The following is a 27416-nucleotide window of genomic DNA, read 5'->3' as shown; positions in this document are numbered from 1 at the left end:
GACACTGTATATACGTTTTCACAAAAGGTAGTGCATATAAACATAAAATAAGGCAAGATTTAGGGTAGAGCTTCTCCTATTTGCAGCTGAGATTAATTTGTTTATAGCATACTTTGACTACTGTTAGCTAAAAGTCCCAGCTTCAATGCCATCCATAACATATCCCTCCATCTTGTCCACAAGTGTATCAAAATTTTATACACTTTTTAAAGAAAATTGTTTTGGTATATGATCAAATGTCCAAGTCCCTAGAACTCAATTGGCATAAGTGTAAAATAAATAGTACATCTCTCCATCTCTCCTATGCTGTGGATCTCACTCCACAGAAACAACCACCATTAATATTTTCTAGGGAGGAGTTCTTAAATGAGCATTTTTGTAGTATCATTTTTAAGGATTAAACAATAAATAATTGCATAATACTGTGATAAACAATAAGAGGAAAAAAAATGTTGGGAATCTCCAACATATCTGAACAGGGAATTTCACATTTCAAATCCCCTATTTCTATTTTTTTCTCCTTAAACTACCAACCTAAAGACTTATTTTAACCTAATTTCTGGTTTATTTTACTGAGTATGGTCTGGGTCCTGGTGAGCATAACTTTCCTGTCAAAATGCTCACCAATTATCTCTTTAGTAACTCATTCTCAAATGGTGCCTCAGAGCAAGTAAAATCATTGCTGCAAAATTTGATAAACCCTTTAAAGAATATGACTATCTTTGTCTGCCTACAGTCCTTCCTTGTTATTCACCATTCCTCAAAAATCACTCCTATAAGTTTAATACCTACATTCCCTACCACATGTAGATATTAGTAGAAAAAGTGAACTTCTCAGAATTCCCTGTTCAGATATGTTGGAGATTCCCAACATTTTCCTCTTATTGTTTATCACAGTATTATGCAATTATTTATTGTTTAATCCTTAAAAATGATACTACAAAAATGCTCATTTAAGAATTCCTCCCTAGAAAATATTAATGGTGGTTGTTTCTGTGGAGTGAGATCCACAGCATAGGAGAGATGGAGAGATGTACTATTTATTTTACACTTATGCCAATTGAGTTCTAGGGACTTGGACATCTGATCATATGCCAAAACAGTTTTCTTTAAAAATACCTTCTATTGAATGTGATAGATATGAACCAATAATGGTAAAACCTGGTAATAAGTATTCCTATCGTCCCCATAAGACCCAGGCCATACTCACTTTCACAGGAAATGACAAAGCCACAGAAAAGAGCCAGCACCCACAGCACTGGGCAGGACTACCCACCTCCCCAGCCTCCATCGCCTGTCCCTACCTCCCCAGTGACAGCTTTGTTCTCTCCCCTGACCTTGTCTGCTTGACTTTCCATGGTGTCTTCATGCCTTTCCCCTGGGGTATTAACCTCTGCCTGTGTCTCAGTTGCCCTAGCTCACTGCTTTGTTCTCATCTGGGCTTATCTCCTTCCTTCTAGCACAACACCTTAAGACCAACTCAGAGTGACAGGCCACTCAGATGGACTTGACCATTCTTGGATGAGATACTTCAAGAGAAAACCAAATGGCTATGAAATGAGTTGTCCCAGAGTTTTAGATGTCCTCATAGCGGGGCTCAGGGACATGTCGGAGTAGACCTGCTCTTCCCTTCCCAAGTCATTATTTACTCTTACTAAGTTTTTATCATCCACCTTTACCGCACTCCATTTTCACTTTTCTTTTTTCATTTTTTAAAATTACTTATTTATTTTTGGCCTCGCCAACCGACACGTGGGATCCTGGCTCCCTGACAGAGATCACATCAAGCCCCCTACATGGGAAGTGCAGGGTCCAAACCACGGGACCGCCAGGGAAGTCCTTTATCATCTTCACCTTCACCACAAACATATTTATGATTACACTTAAGTTCATAGAAGGAGTTTCTCTCTATCTTTCTTATACACCTAGGGGAAGATGGTGTTAGTAAGCTAAGCCAAAACTTCATTAGACGTTCTTCTTTTGGTCAAAGAAAGGTACTCAGAAGATCATCTAGCTCCTAATACCATGGCCTAGAAATCATCAAGTGAGAATACTCAGTGGTCAAAGAAGCCACCCTGTGTTCTTGATCACCTGCCCAGGACTGAGTTCAGTAACCCAGGCTCTGCATCTCAACTGTTGCCTCGTCAGCAATCTCATTACATCATGACTCCACCACCCACCTTGTATCTTTCATCTCTGCCTCTCTGTGGTGCTTACACGTGGACTACAAGCAATTCAACTGGTTTTCATCTTAAGCATAAAATAAAATAGACAAAACAAGTCCCCTCAAAAGATCAGTTAAACCAGAATCTCTGGGATGGAGCCTAGGCATCAGTTTGTTTGTTTGTTTGTTTGTTTTTTTAATGCTCCAGAGGATTCAAATGCCAAGTTGAAAACTGACGCTCAAAAGCAAATCCCTTGAAAAGGTAGTATTTCCTCTTTTTTTCCACTCCCACCCACTTCTTGATTTTGACCATCACAACCCTATTCAGTTGAGAAAACATCAATTCTTAGCCTAGTGGCCTAGACTAAGAACCATCTTCTGAACAATCTTCTTAAGGAGGTCTAATTTGACACAGTTTCCCTCCCCTCACTTCATGAAACACTCTCCTCTAGGATCATTTCCTGCTTTTCTTCTAAACTTGGACTGCTTCTCCTCATTTTCCACCATGGGCTCCTGTTTTTCCAGTTTTGGGGTGGAGTGAGGACAGGAAGCAGCCTACATAGCAGGATTCTCCCAAGAGCTTTATAGGGCTAAAATTCTTATATGGATAATACTTTTCAGAAAACAGTAAGAAAAAAAAATTTAAGAAAACTGAGCTGATTCCAAAAAATGCAAGCAAACACCAGGAAACAGGGTAGAGAAGATGCCAACCAGATGTCGCTCAATGCCAGCTGTATGAGCTGGGGATCAGACCCTAACTTGGTTCAGATGGAACACAAAGGCCAGATTCATCCAGAACAAAGCTCTTGGGACACTTGGGATCAAGCTTTTATTCAGTCAGAGGAACTTTAGGATAAGTGGGGAGAACATAGTGACATAAATTTCAGTCTCATCTACCCTAAATTCAAGAATTTACCCTTCCTTCATCTTCAAGTCAAATTCGGGGAGGGCAAACCCACATCATACCACCTTGACTCCTGGGAAAAGTGCAAAGGATTAAGAGCAGAAGGCAAGTTGGGAAGGATCTGAGAGCTGGGCAGCTGTAGTAACAGCCCCTCCCAGTTTTCAGGATCTGAGCCGTTATGGTTCTGTTTTAAAATAAACGAAGATTCAGATGAACAGAAAGTTTGTGTTTCACATTAGCGTTGTGGCTTTTTCTCAGCTGGGTGTTTTTATTTTCTCTGTCACTTTGCATTACAGGAATAACACAGCTTTCCAAGGGAACAGCTCCATCAGATAAGTAAACAGCACAAAGTAAGGAGTATAGCTTGCAGAATTTGAGGCTCCTTGACTCACGGAAGACTTGGCCGTAAAGGTCTGTCTGTGGCTGTTGGCCCAGACCATGAGCTTCAGGCTCTGCTCTAAACTGGGCTGGCAAAGAGGCCAGACCCTATGCTTTGCTGCCTTGCATTTTCCCATGGGCGAGAAAAGAAGCAGCTGGGAAAATGGCTTCATCATACTTGCCCTGGCCCTTGCCAGCACAGTTGTGGGCACTGCCTACTGCCACCAGCATCCTCAGCTTTGTCCAAGCCAAGGGTAATGGAGCCACAGCCTAGGAAGTTATCAGCACCTCCCTGTCCACCAGGAAGGTGAGTTTCAGGAATAGGAATGGGTAGTTTCTCTACCCTGTTTCCTGGTGTTTGCCTGGTGTTTCCCTGAGCTAATTTTTTGGAATTAGCTGTTTTCTTAATTATTTATTTTTCCTGAACGTTTTCTGAACAGTATTATCTAAACGAGAATTTGGGTCCTATAAAATCCTGGGATGAATTCTTCTATGTAGATTGCTTCCTGTCCTCACTGCATTCTGTAAATGGTGGCCAACAAATGTGGGGGTAAGAGGGAATACACCCTCAGATATTCATCTGAGCCCTTCCATCACAAACTCCTATAAGTTGTCTACAGCCTGATTGACTAGCTGTTCTCCTCTACTTGCTCCCAATTCTCACTTTTGAGGCTTTGTGTCATGTACCCCAGGAAAGTATCATGGCCTCACAGCCTAGACCTTCCCTCCACTAGGACTGGTACCCATGTGAGCAACCCTACAACATCCTAAACGGGCCTCATTGAGTGAGCCTGACATTATAGGATAAACAAACTCTGCTAAGACACGGACCATCTGGTGGTCCAGTGGATAAGAATCCACCTACCAATGCAGGGGACACAGGTTCCATCCCTTGTCTGGAAAGAGCCCATATGCTGCAGGGCAGCCACGCCCCTAGTGCGCCATGACTACTGGAGTCATGTACTAGAGCCCAAGAGCCTCAACAAGAGAAGTCACTTCAATGAGAAGCCCACGTGCCACAACTAGAGAGTAGCCTGCATGCAGCAGCAAAGACCGCCAAATAATAATGATAAATAAAGGAATGGTCTTCAGATCAAATTTTTTTAAAAAGACACAGACCCTCTACCATGGTCCCCACTCCAAGAATAAGACTTCTACCACACCAACCTTGACCCAGCTGGAACTTGACTCTGCTTTACTCTTGAGGCTGGTTATTTGAGTGACTTTTCTCTTTCTGAAGCAAGTCTAGTGTGTTCCTCCAAAGCCCCATCTCATGCTGTTTTCATCTCACTTCCTCCTTCCTGTGGGGAAATCCCAGCTGGCCTTTATCTTGAACCAGCCACCATTGGAACAGAAAGAGTTACTATGGAAACTCTTAATTTTATCACACCAATGTCACTTTGGCAAACACAAGCTTGCTTTTGAAATCTTCTATGCTAATCACATGTTACAAAACTGCAATATTGATCTCAGGCCAAAAATTCACATACTTTCATAAATCAAGGGGTAAATCCAAATCCATTTTCAAAATACAAGCTACCATGACAACTAACTATAAGAGCACCAGGAGATATACCTGCAGCCACCCTTCCACCAGCATTTTGCTTCTGCATGGGTAATCTTAGCAAACTCCTTTCAAGTAAACTAGAATCTGGCTACTAGGGCAAGAATCTTGCTCAAAGTCATGTTTTCTGCTTCAATATCTTAATTCATTGATAACAAAACATTCAAAACCTTTATCAACCCTTGTGTTCATAGAATGGGCCTGACTAACCACTTGCTTTTAATGTTTCATTAAACACTTTTAATGTTTCATAATTTAAAAATTTGAATTTAGACAAATACCCATCACTCAACTTCAGCAATTAGAGACACATAGCCTATCTAGTTTCATTTCTACTATTACTTTTTGGCCTCTGATTTTAAAATAAATCCACCATATCTATCACATCAATACATATTTTACTATGTATTTCTATGAGAGTAGAGCTTCCATTAACTTTTTATTATAGAAATTTCAAATGTAGATAAAAGTAGACAATACAATGAACTTCCATGTATCTATCAGCCTCCTTCAACAATCACCAGCTTATCGTCAACTGTGTTTTATTTATGCCTTCCATTGATTCCCTTTGCTCCATATTATTTTGAAGCAAATTTCAAACATTATATCATTCCATCTGTAAATATTTCAGTATGCATTTCTTAAATCTGACTTTCTTTTCCTAAATATAACCAAGACACCATTATCACATTTGAAGAAAATGTTTCCTACTGTTATCAAATACGTAGTCAGTATTCACATTTTCCCAATAGGTCTTGTTTTTAAATATAATTACATTATCAACCTGAAAATTAATAATAACTTGTAAATTGTTTTACTTTGCCAACAAAGGCCCTTATAGTCAAAGCCATGGTTTTTCCAGTAGTCATGCATGGATGTGAAAGTTGGACCATAAAGAAGACCGAGCACCAAAGAATTGATGCTTTTGAACTGTGGTGTTGGAGAAGACTCTTGAGAGTCCCTTGGACTGCAAGGAGATCAAACCAGTCAATCTTAAAGGAAATCAATCCTGAATATTCATTGGAGGGACTGATGCTTAGGCTGAAGTGCCAATACTTTGGCCACCTGATGTGAAGAGCCAACTCATTAGAAAAAAAACTGATGCTGGGAAAGATTGAAGGCAAGAGGGGAAGAGGATGACAGACGACAAGATGGTTGAATGGCATCACTGACTCAATGGACATGAGTTTGAGCAAGCTCTGGAAGATCGTGAAAGGCAGGGAAGCCTGGCATGCTACAGTCCAAGGGGTTGCAAAGAGTCAGACATGAACTGAGTGACTGAAAAACAACAACAAATCAATTACTTCAAATCCTCAATCTGTATTCAGATGTTCCTTGATCTCCTTTTAATATTTTATATAGTTTTGTTTCTGGCTATGCTGGGTCTTTCATTGCAGGGCAGGGCTTTCTCCCCTGTTATAGCGCACAGACTCAGTAGTTGCTGCACACAGGTTTCTTAGCTTCAGCATGCAGGCTTAGTTGCCCCATGGCATGTGGGATCTTAGTTCCCTGACCAGGGATTGAACTTGTGTTCCCTGCATTGGAAGGCAGATTCTTAACCACTGGACCACCAGGGAAATCCCTATATAGGTTTCTAATAAAGATAGAGATTGAAATAAAACCCATACATTGTAATTGTTGATATATCACTTGCTGCTGCTGCTACTGCTAAGTCACTTCAGTCGTGTCCTATTCTGTGCGACCCCATAGACAGCAGCCCACCAGGCTCCGCCATCCCTGGGATCCTCCAGGCAAGAACACTGGAGTGGGTTGCCATTTCCTTCTCCAATGCGTGAAAGTGAAAAGTGAAAGTGAAGTCGCTCAGTCGTGTCTGACTCTTAGCGACCCCATGGACTGCAGCCTACCAGGCTCCTCCACCCATGGAATTTTCCAGGCAAGAGTACTGGAGTGGGTTGCCATTGGCTTCTCCTCCCTTTTAATCCACAATCTTTCTCTCCCTACCTTCCTTTTATTCCTTTCTCCACTTCCTCTTTCTGTTTTCCTCTTTTTTCCTTTCCATATATTAGTTGCAATGAATCAGGTGTCTGAATTTTGTTGTTTGCACTCCTGTGGTGCTGTTTAACATGTGCCTCTTTCCTCTGTACATACTTAATAGTTATTCATTTCACCCTTGACTCTGATTCTTATATCTATTTCATGACTAAGGATACAATAGAACTTCCTGGTCTCCGCTTTTAACCACAGGCTTCTATCTCCTGAATGATGGGAACATGAGGGTGTGTGATGTATGGACCTAACAGAAGCAGAAGATATTAAGAAGAGGTGGCAATAATACACAGAAGAACTGTACAAAAAAGATCTTTATGACCCAGATAATCACAATGGTGTGATCACTCACCAAGAGCCAGACATCCTGGAATGTGAAGTCAAGTGGGCCTTAGGAAGAATCATTACCAACAAAGCTAGTGGAGGTGATGGAATTCCAGTTGAGCCATTTCAAATCCTGAAAGACAATGCTGTGAAAATCCTGCACTCAATATGCCAGCAAATTTGGAAAACTCAGTAGTGGCCACAGGACTGGAAAAGGTCAGTTTTCATTCCAATCCCAAAAAAAGGCAATGCCAAAGAATGCTCAAACTACCACACAATTGCATTCATTTCACACGCTAGTAAAGTAATGCTCAAAATTCTCCAAGCCAGGCTTCAGCAACATGTGAACTATGATCTTTAGATGTTCAAGCTGGTTTTAGAAAAGGCAGAGGAACCAGAGATTAAATTGCCAACATCCACTGGATCATCGAAAAAGCAAGAGAGTTTCAGCAAAACATCTATTTCTGCTTTATTGACTATGCCAAAGCCTTTGACTGTGTGGATCACAATGAACTGTGGAAAATTCTGAAAGAGATGGGAATACCAGACCACCTGACCTGCCTCTTGAAAAATCTGTATGCAGGTTAGGAAGCAACAGTTAGAACTGGACATGGAAATAGGAAAAAGAGTACATCAAGGTTGTATATTGTCACCCTGCTTATTTAACTTCTATGCAGAGTACATCATGAGAAACGCTGGGCTGGAAGAAGCACAAGCTGGAATCGAGATTGCCGGGAGAAATATCAATAACCTCAGATACGCAGATGACACCACCCTTAAGGCAGAAAGTGAAGAAGAACTAAAAAGCCTCTTGATGAAAGTAAAAGAGGAGAGTGAAAAAGTTGGCTTAAAGCTCAACATTCAGAAAACGAAGATCATGGCATCCGGTCCCACCACTTCATGGGAAATAGATGGGGAAACAGTGGAAACAGTGTTAGACTTTATTTTTCTGGGCTCCAAAATCACTGAAGATGGTGACTGAAGCCATGAAATTAAAAGACACTTGCTCCTTGGAAGGAAAGTTATGACCAACCTAGACAGCATATTCAAAAGCAGAGACATTACTTTGTCAACAAAGGTCCATCTAGTCATGGCTATGGTTTTTCCAGTTGTCATGTATGGATGAGAGAGTTGGACTATAAAGAAAGCTGAGCACTGAAGAATTGATGCTTTTGAACTGTGGTGTTGGAGAAGACTCTTGAGAGTCCCTTGGACTGCAAGGAGATCCAACCAGTCCATTCTAAAGGAGATCAGTCCTGGGTGTTCATTGGAAGAACTGATGTTGAAGTTGAAACTCCAATACTCTGGCAACCTGATGTGGAAAGCTGACTCATTGGAAAAACCCTGATGCTGGGAAAGGTTGAAGGCAGGAGGAGAAGGAGACGACAGAGGATGAGATTGTTGGATGGCATCACCGACTCAATGGACATGGGTTTGGGTGGACTCCGGGAGTTGATGATAGACAGGGAGGCCTGGTGTGCTGTGGTTTACGGGGTGGCAAAGAGTCGGACACGACTGAGTGACTGAACTGAACTGAACTGATGCCCTGGAAAGAAGGCAGGGTTTTAATTTGTCATCAGTACACTATATGATCTTGGGTAAGTATGACTCACCTTCCTAGGTTATAAATGTACATGCTAATATTGCCTCAAATGGTTTATCTGAGACTTAAAAAGTAGTTATTATAACACAGAGTATGTTGAGTAGCACACAATATGGCTAGTTATACACCTGAGTTGGGTGCAGCATGGTGGACGGAATACAGATTTTAGAGCCAGACATCCTTGAACACAGCCCTCTGTAGAGTGAGGATAAACTATTTAATTTTGTCTTAATGATTGAAGAGAAGCTGTATGTAAAAACACAGTCCAATGCTCGGGGCATGATATATATGGCAGCTGTAGATAAGGACAACGGTGTATATTTATCAAAGAAGGCAGAAGATAGGAACGATTGAGTTCAATATGTTTCTTCTCAAAATTATCTTTGACAAGCTTCTTCCCAATAATTTTTTATACCTAAAAAGCAAAAAGCCAAAAATGTGGACAAATGCAGTATGAACACAGAAGGGAGAATAAATAACTTTTCTTGCAAATACCAAGAAATATTCTGCAGGAATCATAACAACTGGATTGGGTCTTAAAAGATAAGTAAAGGTTTGGTGTTTGAGTGAGAGGAAAGCACATACATAGGGAGAAACCATACTGGCAAGGGCATGGCTGGGTTGCAAGCTCAAATGACTTTAGAAAAATTGGTTGGGGTTCACCTTGTTGGCCGTGAACAGTTATGATGTGGCTCAGGTCTGATAATCTTGATCATAGTGAGATGGAGGGATTCAAAGGGAGAGCCCAGATGATACTCTAAGAAAAAGAAGCAAATTAGGAAGCCATGCTAATAGAACAGGTAAGAGACAGAAAAAATCAATGTAGTGGCAAACCATGTCAGGTCACCACAAATGTCAACAAAGTGTTAGATGAACTATCTCTGAAGGTTGCATAAGAAGGTAACTATTTTCCCATAGTAATCATGGATGAAGTAGCATTTAAAACTAAACTGATAAATCAAAATTTTATGTAGAACTTACTCTCAACAAGTAAAATGTGGGCAATGGCCTAGAGGAAGGACGGCAAAGTTGTGAAGCAGTGTTCCTCGGGACAGATGCATGGAAATCACAACCTCCCATTATTGTTTCTGATTCCCTGAAAGTGAAACAGTACGTGCACACACACACACACACACACACACTCACACTCACACACACACTCACCACACACACACACACTCACACGTGCGCCCCTCCCCTACCCCATATCCCATGTCATGATTCTGTCGTATTTGCTCTAGTGATTCCTACAGTATTACCTGTAGAGCTTTATTTTGCAGGTTTTTCATGAAGAAATGAAACCAGAGAGGGGGAAGGAAAGGAAGGAAGGAAAGAAAGAAGGAAGGGAGAGAAGGAATGAGGAGGAAGGAAAGAAAATACTTTCTAAACAGTTTGGGAAATTCTAGCCTAAACAGAATTTTTTAAAGTTTCTTTACTGCAGGACTTCTCAGAGACTTTGTTTAAAGTATTGCAAATCTCCAACGTAAGCCCAGAGTACTTAAGATTTTAAAAGAGATTCCCCTCCTCCCACAAGGAGCATCTTGTACAAGTATTCTATATACAAGCATTTTCGAGGGAAAGCTAACATCAGTGGTGGCTAGCTGCTTCTTGAGATACCTCAGGAGCTGATTCTTACGGCAGAGACTGAGCTGATGGGGACATTTCTGCTGCAATTATTGCTGAGGGAATATAGACCTTGCTGGAATGTAAGTCCTTTACATCCTTTAGGTCTTTTCTATTTGGTCCAGACTAGTATGCATAATTATATGTGAGCTAGATGGACTTTTCAATCATGCATTTGAAGAGAAAGCCTTTTACAGCCTTAGCTAACTCATCTCCTAATCCCATGAGAAGAAAGCTTAAAGCGGACACGATCCTCCCAGATAAAGGAGGACAATAAGAACTGTTTGGACGCTAAAGCATCTCTAAGACTCAAATTCTAATCTAATGTTCTCACAGGAGGGTTCAAACTGGGATCCAGGATATACACGAAAACAACTTTTCAGTCAAAGCTTAAAACATGCTTTGTTTTGCCCTCCCAGCATGTGCATGCACACACACACACACACAAGCATATGTGTGTGCAATCAAAACGTTAACAACAAATGAGTTGCAGGCTTTTGTTGTCAGCCTCTCCTTGCCCCAGCTTTGCCCTATTGTTATTGGTGCTTGCGTAACAGTCTCTTATCCAACTGGGAGCAAAGCTGACTAGATGTCATATTCCCCTTGACAACCTTCAAGATATAAGGATAACCTCAAGTCTGACTGCAGCCCTGCACGCTGAGCAGCATCACCTAAGTAATGTCCTCTAACCCCTCCATCCTTCAGTGTTGGGGAGAGGTCAGCCACTCTGCTGCCGGGTTGGAACCCTCCAGAACTAGTTTTTAGGGATCTTAAAATACGGAGCTCTGCCCAACTCCTGGAGCCCCAGTGATGCTCTGCTTCAAAAGCATCACTTGAATTCCTATCAAATCTCTTATGTTTTCACCTTCTATTGCCTGGGAAAGTTTCAATCTGTTCTGTTTTCTTGAGAACACCATTGCCCAACAGAGCTTTCTGCAGTGATAAAAGTATTTTGCACCCACACTGTCCAATACGGTAGCTACCCACCTGATCATCTCTCCAGAGCAATACTCTGCAAGCCACATCAGCAGCCTTTGACACACATATCAGCCATGTGGAATTGAATAGTCACTGTACTGAGCTTCGTATCCATCCTCTTTAGTGGGATAATTATTCATGCTTCAGAGGGTCATTGTTAAATGGTATCAAATGAGACAACATGTGTGTGCAGCACCTATCACGGGGCTTAGCACACAGCAGGTGCTCAATAAATGCTTATTCCCTCTCCCTTCATCCAAAGGTTAGTTGGAGACTGAAGTACCCAGCTAGTTCATGTTTCTCTGGGTAACTCCAAGACTGCCTTGTTCATCTGCTGAAACACTAAATCCTATAAGGGTTTGAAAAGAAAACTTGGATCAATGATTGGAAAACCTTTTTGGCTTTCCTCTACTGCAACATGGCTCAAGCCGGTCTCCTCATCCCAACACTGGTTTCTGAGAAGCCTGGCCTTGATTCCCTTCCTGCCCCCATCAAGGAACAGCCCCTCTCTGGGGGAGGCTGGAAACGGGACCCATTGTTCATTTGTATTGTGCAGCCTTTCCTCAATTAAAAAGAAAAAAAAATCCCTTAGAATGTGTAGGTTGGAGGCTTTGCTTCCTCCTTCTTAAAAGAGGCCCCAGGGACAGCTGGCAGGGCAGCTGCAGCACAAGAGGAAGGGAGAAATGGGCGGAAAGGCATTCCAGGCTTCTCTCATTTCAGAGGGAGAAGCTGGTCATGCTGTAGTCCAGAGGTCTGCTGGAACCTTCCTGACACGTGACACAGGGGCAGTTTTCTTGAATCCCTAGTATCTCGCCTATGGCCTCACCACATTTCTCCAAATTCCAGGGTGTTTATAATTCTTATAATATCATGGTTTTCTCTACCTTTGGGTTCCTGAGTGCCTCAACACAGGATGAATGTCAAGCTTTTTATCAATTAAATATCTATATATATTTAGATATATATAAATATATCTTATATATTTATGTATATAAATATATCTTATATATTTATGTATATAAGTATATCTTATATATTTATGTATATAAGTATATCTTATATATTTATGTATCTAAATATATCTTATATGTTTATGTATATAAATATATCTTATATATTTATGTATCTAAATATATCTTATATATAATATGTATATAAATATATACATATTAATAAGTAATATATGTTACATATGTATTACTTATTGTAAATATATTTATACATAATACACATATTTAAATATATATATAAAACTTGATGGACATAAGATTGAGCAAGCTCCAGGAGTTGGTGATGGACAGGGAAGCCTGGTATGCTGCAGTCCATGGGGTCGCAAAGAGTCGGACATGACTGAACAACTGAACTGAACTGAATATATATGTATGGGCTTCCCTGGTGGCTCAATGGTAAAGAATTGGCCTGAAATGCAGGAGCAGCAGGAGACTCAGTTTCTATCCCTGGGTTGAGAAGACCCCCTGGAGGAGAAAATGGCAACCCTCTCCAGTATTCTTTCCTGGAAAATCCCTTGCACAGAGGAACCTGGCGGGCTACAGTCCATGGGCTCACAAAGAGTTGGGTGACTTACAAACCCTCACAAAGAGTTGAAGTGACTTAGCACACCATATATATATGTATATATATATATAACACACACACATATAGAGCAAAACATAGAACAGAAATCACTCACACACAGCATTTTTAATGTACTAGACTTCATATCAAGCTGGACTTTCATCCAGAGATCATGCAATAGGAACTTGAAAACTAACAGGCGTTTTGTTTGCTGAAGGAAAACGCACCTGGAAACCCCTTCTGGCCCTCCTGCCTGATGAGCACCGCCTCCTCCTTTCTCCTCCTCACCCTTCCATCTGACTCTCTCTTCCTTACCTTCTGTCTCCTCAAATTCCCAGAAGACTTCAAATTATTCATCCTATACCTTGATGAAGAGTTCTGCCACCTGTAACTCCAGCTTCTATCAATAGATCTGTATTGCTGAACGAATCAAGACAGCTCATGAAGTAGCTTCTCATTCAACAGAAGCATTCTTAGAAGACAATGGAGATGTCAAATGGTAATTTCTTTTCTGATGCAAATGGAAGCGTAACTGGGAACTAACCTAGTTCTCTATTAGGACACCTAAGAATCTTTTAGTTGTAGTGTGTGCTGAGGGAGTGTTCAGATCAGATCAGATCAGTTGCTCAGTCGTGTCCGACTCTTTGCGACCCCATGAATCGCAGCACGCCAGGCCTCCCTGTCCATCGCCAACTCCCAGAATTCACTCAGACTCACGTCCATCGAGTCAGTGATGCCATCCAGCCATCTCATCCTCTGTCGTCCCCTTCTCCTCCTGCCCCCAATCCCTTCCAGCATCAGAGTCTTTTCCAATGAGTCAACTCTTCGCATGAGGCGGCCAAAGTACTGGAGTTTCAGCTTTAGCATCATTCCTTCCAAAGAAATCCCAGGGCTGATCTCCTTCAGAATGGACTGGTTGGATCTCCTTGCAGTCCAAGGGACTCTCAAGAGTCTTCTCCAACACCACAGTTCAAAAGCATCAATTCTTCGGTGCTCAGCCTTCTTCACAGTCCAACTCTCTCATCCATACATGACCACAGGAAAAACCATAGCCTTGACTAGACGGACCTTTGTTGGCAAAGTAATGTCTCTGCTTTTGAATATGCTATCTAGGTTGGTCATAACTTTCCTTCCAAGGAGTAAGCATCTTTTAATTTCATGGCTGCAGTCACCATCTGCAGTGATTTTGGAGCCCAGAAAAATAAAGTCTGACACTGTTTCCACTGTTTCCCCATCTATTTCCCATGAAGTGGTGGGACCCGGATGACATGATCTTCGTTTTCTGAATGTTGAGCTTTAAGCCAACTTTTTCACTCTCCACTTTCACTTTCATCAAGAGGCTTTTGAGTTCCTCTTCACTTTCTGCCATAAGGGTGGTGTCATCTGCATATCTGAGGTTATTGATATTTCTCCCGGCAATCTTGCTTCCAGTTTGTGTTTCTTCCAGTCCAGCGTTTCTCATGATGTACTCTGCATATAAGTTAAATAAACAGGGTGACAATATACAGCCTTGACAAACTCCTTTTCCTATTTGGAACCAGTCTGTTGTTCCATGTCCAGTTCTAACTGTTGCTTCCTGACCTGCATATAGGTTTCTCAAGAGGCAGATCAGGTGGTCTGGTATCCCCATCTCTTTCAGAATTTTCCACAGTTCATTGTGATCCACACAGTCAAAGGCTTTGGCATAGTCAATAAAGCAGAAATAGATGTTTTTCTGGAACTCTCTTGCTTTTTCCATGATCCAGCGGATGTTGGCAATTTGATCTCTGGTTCCTCTGCCTTTTCTAAAACCAGCTTGAACATCAGGAAATTCACGGTTCACATATTGCTGAAGCCTGGCTTGGAGAATTTTGAGCATTACTTTACTAGCGTGTGAGATGAGTGCAATTGTGCAGTAGTTTGAGCTTTCTTTGGCATTGCCTTTCTTTGGGATTGGAATGAAAACTGACCTTTTCCAGTCCTGTGGCCACTGCTGAGTTTTCCAAATTTGCTGGCATATTGAGTGCAGCACTTTCACAGCATCATCTTTCAGGATTTGGAATAGTTCAACTGGATTTCATCACCTCCACTAGCTTTGTTCGTAGTGATGCTTTCTAAGGCCCACTTGACTTCACATTCCAGAATGTCTGGCTCTAGGTCAGTAATCACACCATTGTGATTATCTGGGTCATGAAGATCTTTTTTGTACAGTTCTTCTGTGTATTCTTGCCATCTCTTCTTAATATCTTCTGCTTCTGTTAGGGAGGCTTAACAGGTGCAAAATTTTGGCCTCAATTGCCATCTCTTCTTAATATCTTCTGCTTCTGTTAGGGAGTGTTAACAGGTGAAAAATTTTGGCCTCAATTATAAATGATAAAAATATGTATCATTGAAATGTAATATATTATAGTATAATATTTTTAATACATTATATTATATTATTATATATATTATATTGTATTAAATATATAATATATAATCATTATATTACACCACTAAAATGATATAATAAAATACAAACAATATAAATATAATATAATATACAATTATCATTTTATTATATCATTATGTATAGTATAATACATAATTTATACTACATAATTACTACATAGTAATTATTATTATGTAATATAATACATAATAATTACTATATAAAATGTATAAATTATTCTACAATTATCATTTAAATATAGCCTTACAATTTATATTATTAAAAAGAAGAGTGAAGGAATCCTCATCTGGGTGAATTGCCCTTTTGAAAATCATTCAGGATTTTCAAAGGGCAATAATAAAATTATTATTTTATTATTAATAACATAATAATAATTTTATTAATAATAAAATAATAATTTTATTAATAATAAATTAATCACATAATTTAATAATTAATATATTTAATTTATATAATTAAATTAATTTAGTTCTATAAATTAATAAATTAATTAATAATTTATTAATAATAAACACCATAATAAAATTATCTAACACTCACAACTTATAGACATTTCAGGAAAAATAGTGTCTTGAAAGTTAAAACATTAGGTAGGAAAACTTGAAATTGAATAGTTAGAACCCCACAAACAGAGAAGAAAGTATTAGGAGGTTATAGTAACTAGATTTGATTTTCCAGGAGCAGATTATTGGTAGACGAATAAGCCAGAGGGATCAGCTGAGAAGGTGTTAGAACACCCATGAGTCACGGGGCACCTGTAGAGAACGCTGCCAAGGAAAGGTGTAGACTCGGCTTGAAACACAGAATGTTCTCCAGAATCAACACTCTCGGTCTTTCATTTCACAGATGGACAAAATGAAATTGAGAGAAGGCAAGTGGCTTATGAAGCCACAGGTAGGACTGAAACAAGGTCTTCAGAAAATTTTGTACTCATGCTCATAAAACCCAGGTCTTCTGACTGTTAATACAGAACTTCTCTAAGACATAGGAAGTCCTGAGGTTCTAATTAATTTCCCTCATCGTCAAAATTAGCCTTTTAAATTAAAAAACTCATGACATGGTGCTAATGAGCTATAAGGAGTAGAGGACTGACCAACCTTTTTTACCTTTAAATGTACAATGGACATTTCTAGAATCATTTTTTTCTATTAAAGAAATATAGACTCAATGTAGAAACTTAGATAAATATAAAACTTAAAATTAAAATGAATAGAGTTCATACCTGTATTGCATTCTTAGTAAATTTAATGCATTTCCTTTGTACAGCTTTTTTTCTTATGCACTTTATATTGTCGAAGTCATAGTACCTATATGATCTTGTTATTTTCTTACTTAAATTATGGCATAAACTCTGCCCATATTACCCTCATTATTTTAAGGATTCTGCATGACATCATTTTCATGGCTGCGTAAACTTCACTGCATTTAATGGGGTATAATTCACTTATTTCACACTCTTACGTGTTAATAAGATTTCTAGTATTTTGCAATGACAAATAGCATTTTGATGAATGCCTTTATGCGAAAAAAATTTTTTTAAAAAAATTTAGATTATGACTGTTCTGGTTTGAATTGTGTTTCCCCAAAAGATGTCCAATTCTTAATGCCTACTACCTGTGGCGTGCATGTGTGCTAAGTTGTTCCAATGGTGGCCAACTCTTTGTGACCTATGGACTGCAGCCCACCAAGCACCTCTGTCTATGGGATTCTCCAGGCAAAATACTGGAGTGGGTGCCATGCCCTCCTCCAGGGGATCTTCCCAACCCAGGGATCAAACCCACGTCTCTATGTCCCCTGCATTGGCAGGCAGGTTCTTTACCACTAGCACCACCTGGGGAGGTGACTTTATTTGGAAACAGGGTCTTGGCAGATGATCAAATTAAGATGAGGTCATTAGGGTGGGCTCTAATCCAATAAGGCTCATCTCCCTATAAATAGGAGCAGTCTGGACACAGAGATGGACATGCACACAAGTAGAATGCCACGTAAAGATGAAGTAGTTCAGTGTGATGCATTTCTAAACCATTAGAAACTAGGAAGGAAACTTGAAACAATCTCCCTTTCAGCCCTTGAAGGAATCAGTCCTGCCCATACCTTGATCCCACACTCCGGCCTCCAGAACCAAGACAGTTCATTTCTATCATTTAAGACCCCCAATTTGTGGTACCCCATAACAACAGCTCGTGAGAAGGCAATGGCATCCCACTCCAGTACTGTTGTCTGGAAAATCCCATGGATGGAGGAGCCTGGTAGGCTGCAGTCCACAGTCAGACATAACTGAAGCGACTTAGTAGCAGCAGTAGCAGCATAACAACAGCTCAAGGAAACTAACATGATGTCCTCAGAAAAAGTCCCCAAAGTGCAAATATCTGATCAAAGGGGGTGAATATTTTAACTTTCATGATTCATTTTGCCAGGTTGCAAATTTTTCCCAATTTTATGCTGATTTCTAACTCCGTTAAATGTGAGTGAGAATATTGCTTTCATCATAATCTCCCCAGAATATTGTTTTTATAAACTTTGCTAATTTATGTGACCAACTGTATCACACTGGATTTGCACTCAAATGTCTTTGATTACCCCTGAGATGAAATATTGTCTACATTTATTAGTCATTTTTTGTTTTTCCTATTTTGAGCTCTATATCCTGTCCATGTCTTTGGAAATTATATCCATATTTAACTTTTGCATATTTAGCTTAATGGACATCTTTCCTTTTCTATTTGCATGAATTCCTTTTATAGCATAGACAGTAATTATCTTTCTGCCATACACAATACAAATATGTCTCCAGTGTGCTTTGTCATTTTTGTTTTCTTTCTTGTCTTAAGTGTGTATTCTGACAGAACATTTTTTGAGGGTTTTTAAACCTAAATAGCCTAAAGAGCTGATGTCATTTAGGCTAGGATGGAATTTTGTAATAAAATATAATTTTTTCATTCTATTTTAATTGAATTCTATAAGTTAAAGTGTTAGTCATTCAGTCGTGTCTGACTCTTTGCAGCCCATGGACTATAGCCCACCAGTCTCTTCTGTCCATGAAATTCTCCAGGCAAGAATACTGGAGTGAACAGCCATTCCCTTCTCCAGGGGATCTTCCTGACCCAGGGATCGAAACTGGGTGTCCTGCATTGCAGGCAGTCTCTTTACAGTCTGAGCCATGTGGAAGCCCCAATTTATAAAATATAATTCTTTAAGTAGTCTAGAAAATAGTATTTGAGGATAGCATGTTAAGTGAGGAGTTGCTTAGTTTTATTAACAAATTACTAACCCAGTTAACCCTCAGTTCAGTTCAGTTCAGTCATGTCCGACTCTTTGCGACTCCATGAATCACAGCAAGCCAGGCCTCCCTGTCCATCACCAACTCCCTGAGTTTACTCAAATTCATGTCCATCGAGTTGGTGATGCCATCCAGCCATCTCATCCTCTGTCATCCCCTTCTCCTCCTGCCCCCAATCCCTCCCAGCATCAGGATCTTTTCCAGTGAGTCAACTCTTTGCATCAGATGGCCAAAGAATTGAAGTTTCAGTTTCAGCATCAGTCCTTCCAATGAACACCCAGGACTGATCTCCTTTAGGATGCACTGGTTGGATCTCCTTGCAGTCCAAGGGACTCTCAAGAGTCTTCTCCAACACCACAGTTCAAAAGCATCAATTCTTCGGCACTCAGCTTTCTTCACAGTCCAACTCTCACATCCATACATGACAACTGGAAAAACCATAGCCTTGACTAGACTGACCTTTGTTGGCAAAGTAATGTCTCTGCTTTTGAATATGCTATCTAGATTGGTCATAACTTTCCTTCCAAGGAGTAAGCATCTTTTAATTTCATGGCTGCAATCACCATCTGCAGTGATTTTGGAGCCCCCAAAATAAAGTCTGACACTGTTTCCACTGTTTCCCCATCTATTTGCCATGAAGTGATGGGACCAGATGCCATGATGTTAGTTTTCTGAATGTTGAGCTTTAAGCCAACTTTTTCACTCTCCTCTTTCACTTTCATCTATAAACTAATGATTTTTCTTTCTGTTACCTACATGATGAAACATTGTATATAAATATAAAATGTCATGTAGTTTTACCCATGAGAGTGTTTGTAGGAAAGAATGCCTTGTTGAAGAGTTCTTCTTCAGCTATTTCTGGCCAGAACTTAGATTTAACCAGTAAGAGCCTAAAGATTTCACTGAACAAAAAACATCAAGAGGGGAGTTTTGTTCTTAATCTCTGTGTCCTGTGTCTGTTCAATATTGAAGGAAGCCTCAAACCATCCCCTAAACTCTTGAATATCCTTTACCTGCCCCATTCTCCATCTGCTATTTCTTCCTAGTTTTCAATAATATCTGTCTTTGGCACCTGCCTGAAAGTTCCCTGAAAGAAAACCTTTCTGACATCTTTGTAGCTGCACCCATGATGTCTAGATAGTGATAGACTTCCCAAAACATAATTAGTAAATTAGGGACTGTTTGCCCCCACTAAACTGTAAACTACTGTCTCGTCATCAAATGTCCTTCTCTTTCCCATCACCTAGTTAATACAGAGTTGTGGTTAAGAACATGGCCTCTAGACACAGCTGCCTGGGCTCAAGTCTAGGGCCACTCATCATTCTTTGGCCTCAATCTCTTTTTCTGTGAACCAGGAGTAAAAATGGTACCCACTTCACTGGATTATTCAAGGGTGAAATCAGTTATGAGTATAGACACCTGGTTACTATCCTTGGGATTCTATGGTAAAGGACAGCTCCTCAGAAAGGTTTTTGCCACCCTCTCCCAGACTAGATTAGGCCACCCCAGACCTCCTCTAATTTTCTGTCCTCTGTGTCATGCATTTATCCTAACAGTTACTTGTAAATTGCTTTCTTAGGTCTCCTATTAAACTTTAAGCTCCAATATGGAAGGATGGTGTCTCTATAGTTCATTGCTGTTCTTTAGTCGCTAAGTGGTGTCTGATTGTTTTGCAAAACCTCTCCTATTCTCAGCAGAGTTCCTAGTTTGCAGAGATCCTTCATACAATGGAAAACAAAACAAATTGAATTACTGAGTGAATGAATGAATGAACGTATTCTGGTGGACAGGGAACTCACCATAAGGGCAGAAATTGTGATCCTACATGTGCCTACGCCAGAAGCTGACACACTGTAGCCTTGGCTATAAAAGCTTTGTTGGAACACAGCCACACCCATCCACTGACATAGTCTATGGCTGCTTTTGCACTACAGTGGCAGAGTTTGAGTACTTGCAACAGAGACTTAACTGATGGGCTGCAAAGCCTAAAATATTTACTCTCTAGCGCTTTACAGAAAACACTGCAGAGGGGTGGGTTCTCAAACACGAGAATGCATCAGAATCACCCGGAGATCTTATCAAAATACACATAGTTGGACTGCACCTCAGAGTTCCTGTAGGTTTTAGGGTGAGGTCCCAAAATGTGCCTTTCTAACAAATTCCCAATTTAGCCTTCCCCTGCTGGTACAGGGACCCACTTTGAATCACATCAGTCTTTAATATTCAAGCACACCTGTATGACTCCCTGTGCAGCTCTGAGAACACACAAAGCTGAAATGCCAGGACCTAACATTGACAATTCCTGACAATGAGGTGATCCATGATTCCCTTCAGTTTTAATCAAGTAGAAGACCCATTGCCAAGACAACTTAGGGGCTAATTTTGTGGCTTTGATCATCCCCAGGATTTTGAGGAAGAGCTGGCCCCAGAGATTCTGCTGAAGTACCTGGGTGACCCTAACAGGACTACTGCCCGCAAAGCACAGGCTGAGACTTCTGTTGTCATCACACTAATATCAGCATGAGAAAAGGTGAATGAGTGGAACCTCTCCCTTCTCTGACATACCACCAAAGATACAAACAACAGCAATAAAGGCTAACTTTGAGAGCATGCTATCTGCTCTAGAAAAGAGCTTTATGCCAGCATGTGAGGTGTGTGCAATATTATTTTCATTTTACAGGGGAGAAAACTGAGATTCAGAGAAGTCACACCACTGTTTCAGGGTTGGACAGCTGGGAAGTGCCTTAGCCAGGCACAGAAGTTAGTCTAGCTCCAGAGTTCATTGTTGTTCAGTCTCTCAGTCACGTCAGACTCTTTTTCACCACGTGGACTGCAGCATGCCAGGCTTCCCTGTTGGAGAAGGATGGCAACCCACTCCAGTACTCTTGCCCGGAAAATCCCATAGATGGAGGAGGCTGGTAGGCTACTGTCCATGGTGTTGCTAAGAGTCGGACACGACTGAGCGACTTCACTTTCACTTTTCACTTTCATGCATTGGAGAAGGAACTGGCAACCCACTCCAGTATTCTTGCCTGGAGAATCCCAGGGACAGAGGAGCCTGGTGGGCTGTCGTCTATGGGGTTGCACAGAGTCAGACACAACTGAAGCAACTTAGCAGCAGCAGGCTTCCCTGTCCTTCACTATCTCACAGAGTTTGCTCAAACTCATGTTCATTGAGTCAGTGATGCCATCCAACCATCTCATCCACTGTCGTCCCCTTCTCCGGCCTTCAATCTTTCCCAGCATCAAGGTCTTTTCCAACGAGTCAGCTCTTCACATCAGGTGGCCAAAAGTATTGGATCTTCAGCTTCAGCATCAGTCCTTCCAATGAATATTCAGGGTTTATTTCCTTTAAGATTGACTGGTTTGATCTCCTTACTGTCCAAGGGACTCTCAAGCATCTTCTCCAGCACCACAGTTCAAAAGCATCAGTTCTTTGGTGCTCACCCTTCTTTATGGTCCAACTTCACATCCATACATGACTACTGGAAAACCCGTAACTTTGACTCTACGGACCTTTGTCTGCAAAGTGATAACACTGTTCTACATAGAGCTCTTGTGCTTGCCAGGGAGTGGGGGGTTGGGGGTGGGGGCAGAGATTCCACAGTAGTCTGGATGACTGAGAGGAACTTATATATGCTTCAGTTCAGTTCAATCACTCAGTCATGTCTGACTTTTTGCAACCCCATGAATTGCAGCACACCAGGCCTCCCTGTCCATCACCAACTCCTGGAGATCACCCAAACTCATGTCCATCGAGTCAGTGATGCCATCCAGCCATCTCATCCTCTGTCATTCCCTTCTCCTCCTGCCCCCAATCCCTCCTAGCATCAGAGTCTTTTCCAATGAGTCAGCTCTTTGCATGAGGTGGCCAAAGTACTGGAGTTTCAGCTTCAGCATCATTCCACCTAAAGAAATCCCAGGGCTGATCTCCTTCAGAATGGACTGGTTGGATCTCCTTGCAGTCCAAGGGACTCTCAAGAGTCTTCTCCAACACCACAGTTCAAAAGCATCAATTCTTTGGTGCTCAGCCTTCTTCACAGTCCAACTCTCACATCCAAACATGACCACAGGAAAAACCATAGCCTTGACGAGACGGACCTTTGTTGGCAAAGTAATGTCTCTGCTTTTGAATATGCTATCTAGGTTGATCATAACTTTCCTTCCAAGGAGTAAGTGTCTTTTAATTTCATGGCTGCAATCACCATCTGCACTGACTTTGGAGCCCCAAAAATAAATTCTGACACTGTTTCCACTGTTTCCCCATCTATTTCCCATGAAGTGATGGGACCAGATGTCATGATCTTAGTTTTGTGAATGTTGAGCTTTAAGCCAACATTTTCACTCTCCTCTTTCACTTTCATCAAGAGGCTTTTTAGTTCCTCTTCACTTTCTGCCATAAGGGGGTGTCATCTGCATATCTGAGGTTATTGATATTTCTCCTGGCAATCTTGATTCCAGCTTGTGTTTCTTCCAGCCCAGTGTTTCTCATGATGTACTCTGCATAGAAGTTAAATAAGCAAGGTGACAACGTACAGCCTTGATGTACTCCTTTTCCTATTTGGAACCAGTCTGTTGTTCCATGTCCAGTTCTAACTGTTGCTTCCTGACCTGCATGTAGGTTTCACAAGAGGCAGGTCAGGTGGTCTGGTATTCCCATCTCTTGAAGAATTTTCCACAGTTTATTGTGATCCACACAGTCAAAGGCTTTGGCATAGTCAATAAAGCAGAAATAGATGTTTTTCTGGAACTCTCTTGCTTTTTCCATGATCCAGTGGATGTTGGCAATTTGATCTCTGGTTCCTCTGCCTTTTCTAAAACCAGCTTGAACATCAGGAAGTTCACGGTTCACATATTGCTGAAGCATGGCTTGGAGAATTTTGAGCATTACTTTACTAGCGTGTGAGATGAGTGCAATTGTGTGGTAGTTTGAGCATTCTTTGGCATTGCCTTTCTTTGGGAATGGAATGAAAACTGACCTTTTCCAGTCCTGTGGCCACTGCTGAGTTTTCCAAATTTGCTGGCATATTGAGTGCAGCACTTTCACAGCATCATCTTTCAGGATTTGAAATAGCTCAACTGGAATTCCATCACCTCCACTAGCTTTGTTCATAGTGATGCTTTCTAAGGCCCACTTGACTTCACATTCCAGGATGTCTGGCTCTAGGTGATTCTCACTGAAATCTCTAGCATAGCAAGGAGTCATTGAATCAATTAGCAATTGGGTCTTATTTAGAATAATCTATTAGATAAACCCCTGTCAAACTTCCAATCAACCAAGAAAATGGCATTCCTAGTCCCCTAGCAAGATCCCAGTGGACACTGTGATGCACCACCCAAACCGTGTTTCACGGAAGGCCTTGCTGCCTTAGCTGTTAGGCAGGCCTTCAGCTGCCGAGTTAACCCATCTCACTCAAACTTGCCCTGAATACAATGACAAATCAATGCCATCATGCTAAAAAAAAGACCAGCCCCTTAGCCCGACTGGGGACAATTCTGAAAAATCATTCTAGCTCCAGATTTCTCCATGTGGTCAACCAAGGTTGTCCCTAGAGGGCATCACAGCTGAATTCTTCCCTCTGCCCACCCCTGCTTCTATCACCCACTGTCCACAGATGCAGATCCCAGGGGCATTGCTAACGAACATCATCCTTGTCTCAGCCTGTGTCCCAAGGAACCCAACTGGCAATAGAGACACCTCCTGTCTGAAGCCACTTACAGCACACTCTTACCTTCTACTGATAATAGTAGCTCCATATTCAGTAGCTCTATGAATCCAGCAAAACTTTCCAGCTGAAACTGCTTCCTTCTCTCCTTTTCAAAATATTCACCCCATTATCATCATTTATGGTCTCCTATTTCAGCAGGAAGCCCTGAGGAGGGTTAGTTCAAATGGTGCCCTGCCATGGAAACTCACTCATAGATCAAGGCAAAAACTGTCTGGAGTTTGCAGCCAAATATAGTAAAAAATGTTGAATATATCACTTTTCTTCACCAAAATGGTACTGCGTTAGCAAGTCTATTTCTTCCTCCACTCCTTGATTTAGTGGCTTCCTCCGGTTTATGAAATATTTTTCACCCAGGGCCCACTGAAAACATCTTTATAAAATAGAGTTCATCTCTGAACAGGTCACTTTCCTATTGAATTTTAACATTTCAAGAAGGAAAAGGGGAGTCTTTCTGACCCAGATATTATTTGAACAAGTACTTAAGTGGGTTCCTAGATGCCAGGATTTAAGCTCCATTGACAGCCAATATAATCATCTGCTTGTAAAACAAAATCTTAAGTTCAAGCCTGTATAGAGCACAGTGAACAGGCCCTGCTCAAATCACTCCAGTGATGTGACACTAACAATTTCATTTCTGCCTGTGACCATAGCACCAGTCTTGAAGTCAAACAGTTAGTAAGTGACAAAGCCAAGACTGCTAAGAGACGAGCCTGAATACCTAGGCCATGATATTTTAACCATACTGTGCAATTCAACCAATATTTATTGGACACCATTTATGTGTGGTTAAGTATAGTATTTCTGAGATACCTGAGTATGTGCTTTTCTCTGTCTCTCTCTGTCGTTATTTCTCTGTCTCTCTCTTTCTCTCTCTCTCTATCTCTGTTTTGTCACTGCAGTTCCAAAGCAGCTTCTCTGGTGGCTCAGTGGTAAAGAATCTACCTGCAATATAGAAGACATAGGTCAAGAAGATCCCCTGGAAGAGGGCTTGGCAACCCGCTCCTGTATTCTTGCCAGGAGAATCCCATGGACAGAGGAGCCTGGTGGGCTGCATTTCATGGGGTTGCAAAGAGTTGGACATGATTGAAGCAACTGAGCATGTAATTCCAAAAGAAGGAGCCCGAGCCTCTTTCCATTATGAGCAGGAAGAGAAAGCCAGTTTACTCTTCCCTTGGGACTCTGAGATAAAGGTGGAGGGTAGCTTTTCTGTTTGGACCTTGGAGGATTATGGAAGAAAGAAGGGTAGTGGCCAGTGGGAGATCGGATTCTTCTTTCCTTCTTTGCACCAAGTAGGAAAGTTAGAAAGCTAAGAAGAAACTTTGACCTGACCCTCATCATGGGATACTTGCAAGAGTAAACCTAACAGGCTGCCCCCACAAGGGCCTGAAGATGCCTGATTCAGAATTAATGTAAATGAGTGAACAAAGAGAGTGCTTCTCGTGGTACTCCTGGCTACCCTGACTCCCCTGTAGTGGAGCAGAAATCCAGAAGTTTCTGCATAGTCCAGGAGGTTAAAAATAGCTAAGAGTCTACCAGGGAGGTCTAGCCAGAGGGGTCATGGAATGGTCCTTCTTGCTGGCAAAGCCCAGCCTTGGCCCTCCTGTTGTTGCCGGTAGATGGTGCTTTCCACTTAGTTCCCAGTCCAAAAGCCCACCGGGAACCCTCGCACCACTCCACTAGGGAATCTTTGGTCCATCACCCTGAAAGGTTACTGACAAATAATTGCTATACTCCATCTGTTCATAGTTACTTTTAGAAATACTTGTGATGTGGCAATCTCCTAAATGTTTTACATGTATAAAGTATTTAACCTCAACAACTCCTTGAGTTGGGCATTGTTTTCAACACCTCCTTTCAGAGAGGGGGAATCAAGGCAGGGGGAGAAGTGGCTTGCCCAAGGTCACGTGTTGGCAAGAGGCAGACCTGGGATTCAAACACAAGAATCCGTGAACTTGACCATTATGCTACATGGGCTCTCCTTCATAGGAGCTGCTCAGGAAAGCCAAGTATACCAAGGACCGAAGCCATCAATATCAAAGTGTATTTTGATAATATACTTTCACTCTGCATTAAGAATTGCAGAAACAGCTTATTAAAACTCAGGTTCCTGGGACCCTCCTAAACAAACTGAATCAAAATTGGGGCAGGTGATTCTGAGGCAAAAACTCCAAGTAACAGTCTTTGAGTAACTCTCTCTCACCTCCCCCTGTGTCTTTCCCTTTCTCTTCCCTAAATAGTAACTAGGTGGTTAAGGCCATGCCCTGTGGACAGCTCAGCTCCTAAGCTGCTCTATTAATATAAACAAGCAGAATTCTGAAGATGGGGACAAACAGCTTCAGCCCAGGTAAACATCTCTCCACAAGGAATATCCACCTGTTCCAGGAAGTGTCCCACAGCTGGCACAGAGGAGCCTCAGGTTTGAGGGCAGGATCCCTGCAAAATCCCTAACTATGTAGGGATGTTCACACGGGCCCCACGGAGGGACCCACCTACCCTGCGCAAGTGATACACATCATCCTTGGGTGTCACATTCACACATCACTGGGCTCCAGGTCCATCTTTCTGCTCAGCTCCCTGGACCCTCAGGCTGTGCAAGCCAAGATCTCAGTTTGTATCCCTCTAGGGAGTTCCCAGAGAGTGTGCTGGTGATGTTTATTACTGGTCACTGCCTCACTGATGATTGTTCAGTGAACCTTTGCAGCTCAGCTTAAAAATCTCAGACAGGCAACTTCTGAGACCTGGGTGGTTTAGGGAGGAAGAGAAGACCAGGAACCCAGATGATGGTGCAGGGGCCTGGGTCACCCTGCCTCAGTCTCAACTGAGTGTGTACAGTCAAGGAAGTGAATGAGAGATGCA

This window comes from Bos mutus, chromosome 13 (assembly GCF_027580195.1).
Source record: "Bos mutus isolate GX-2022 chromosome 13, NWIPB_WYAK_1.1, whole genome shotgun sequence".
In the NCBI taxonomy this organism is placed as follows: Eukaryota; Metazoa; Chordata; class Mammalia; order Artiodactyla; family Bovidae; genus Bos; species Bos mutus.
Note: the sequence above shows the minus strand (reverse complement) of the source record.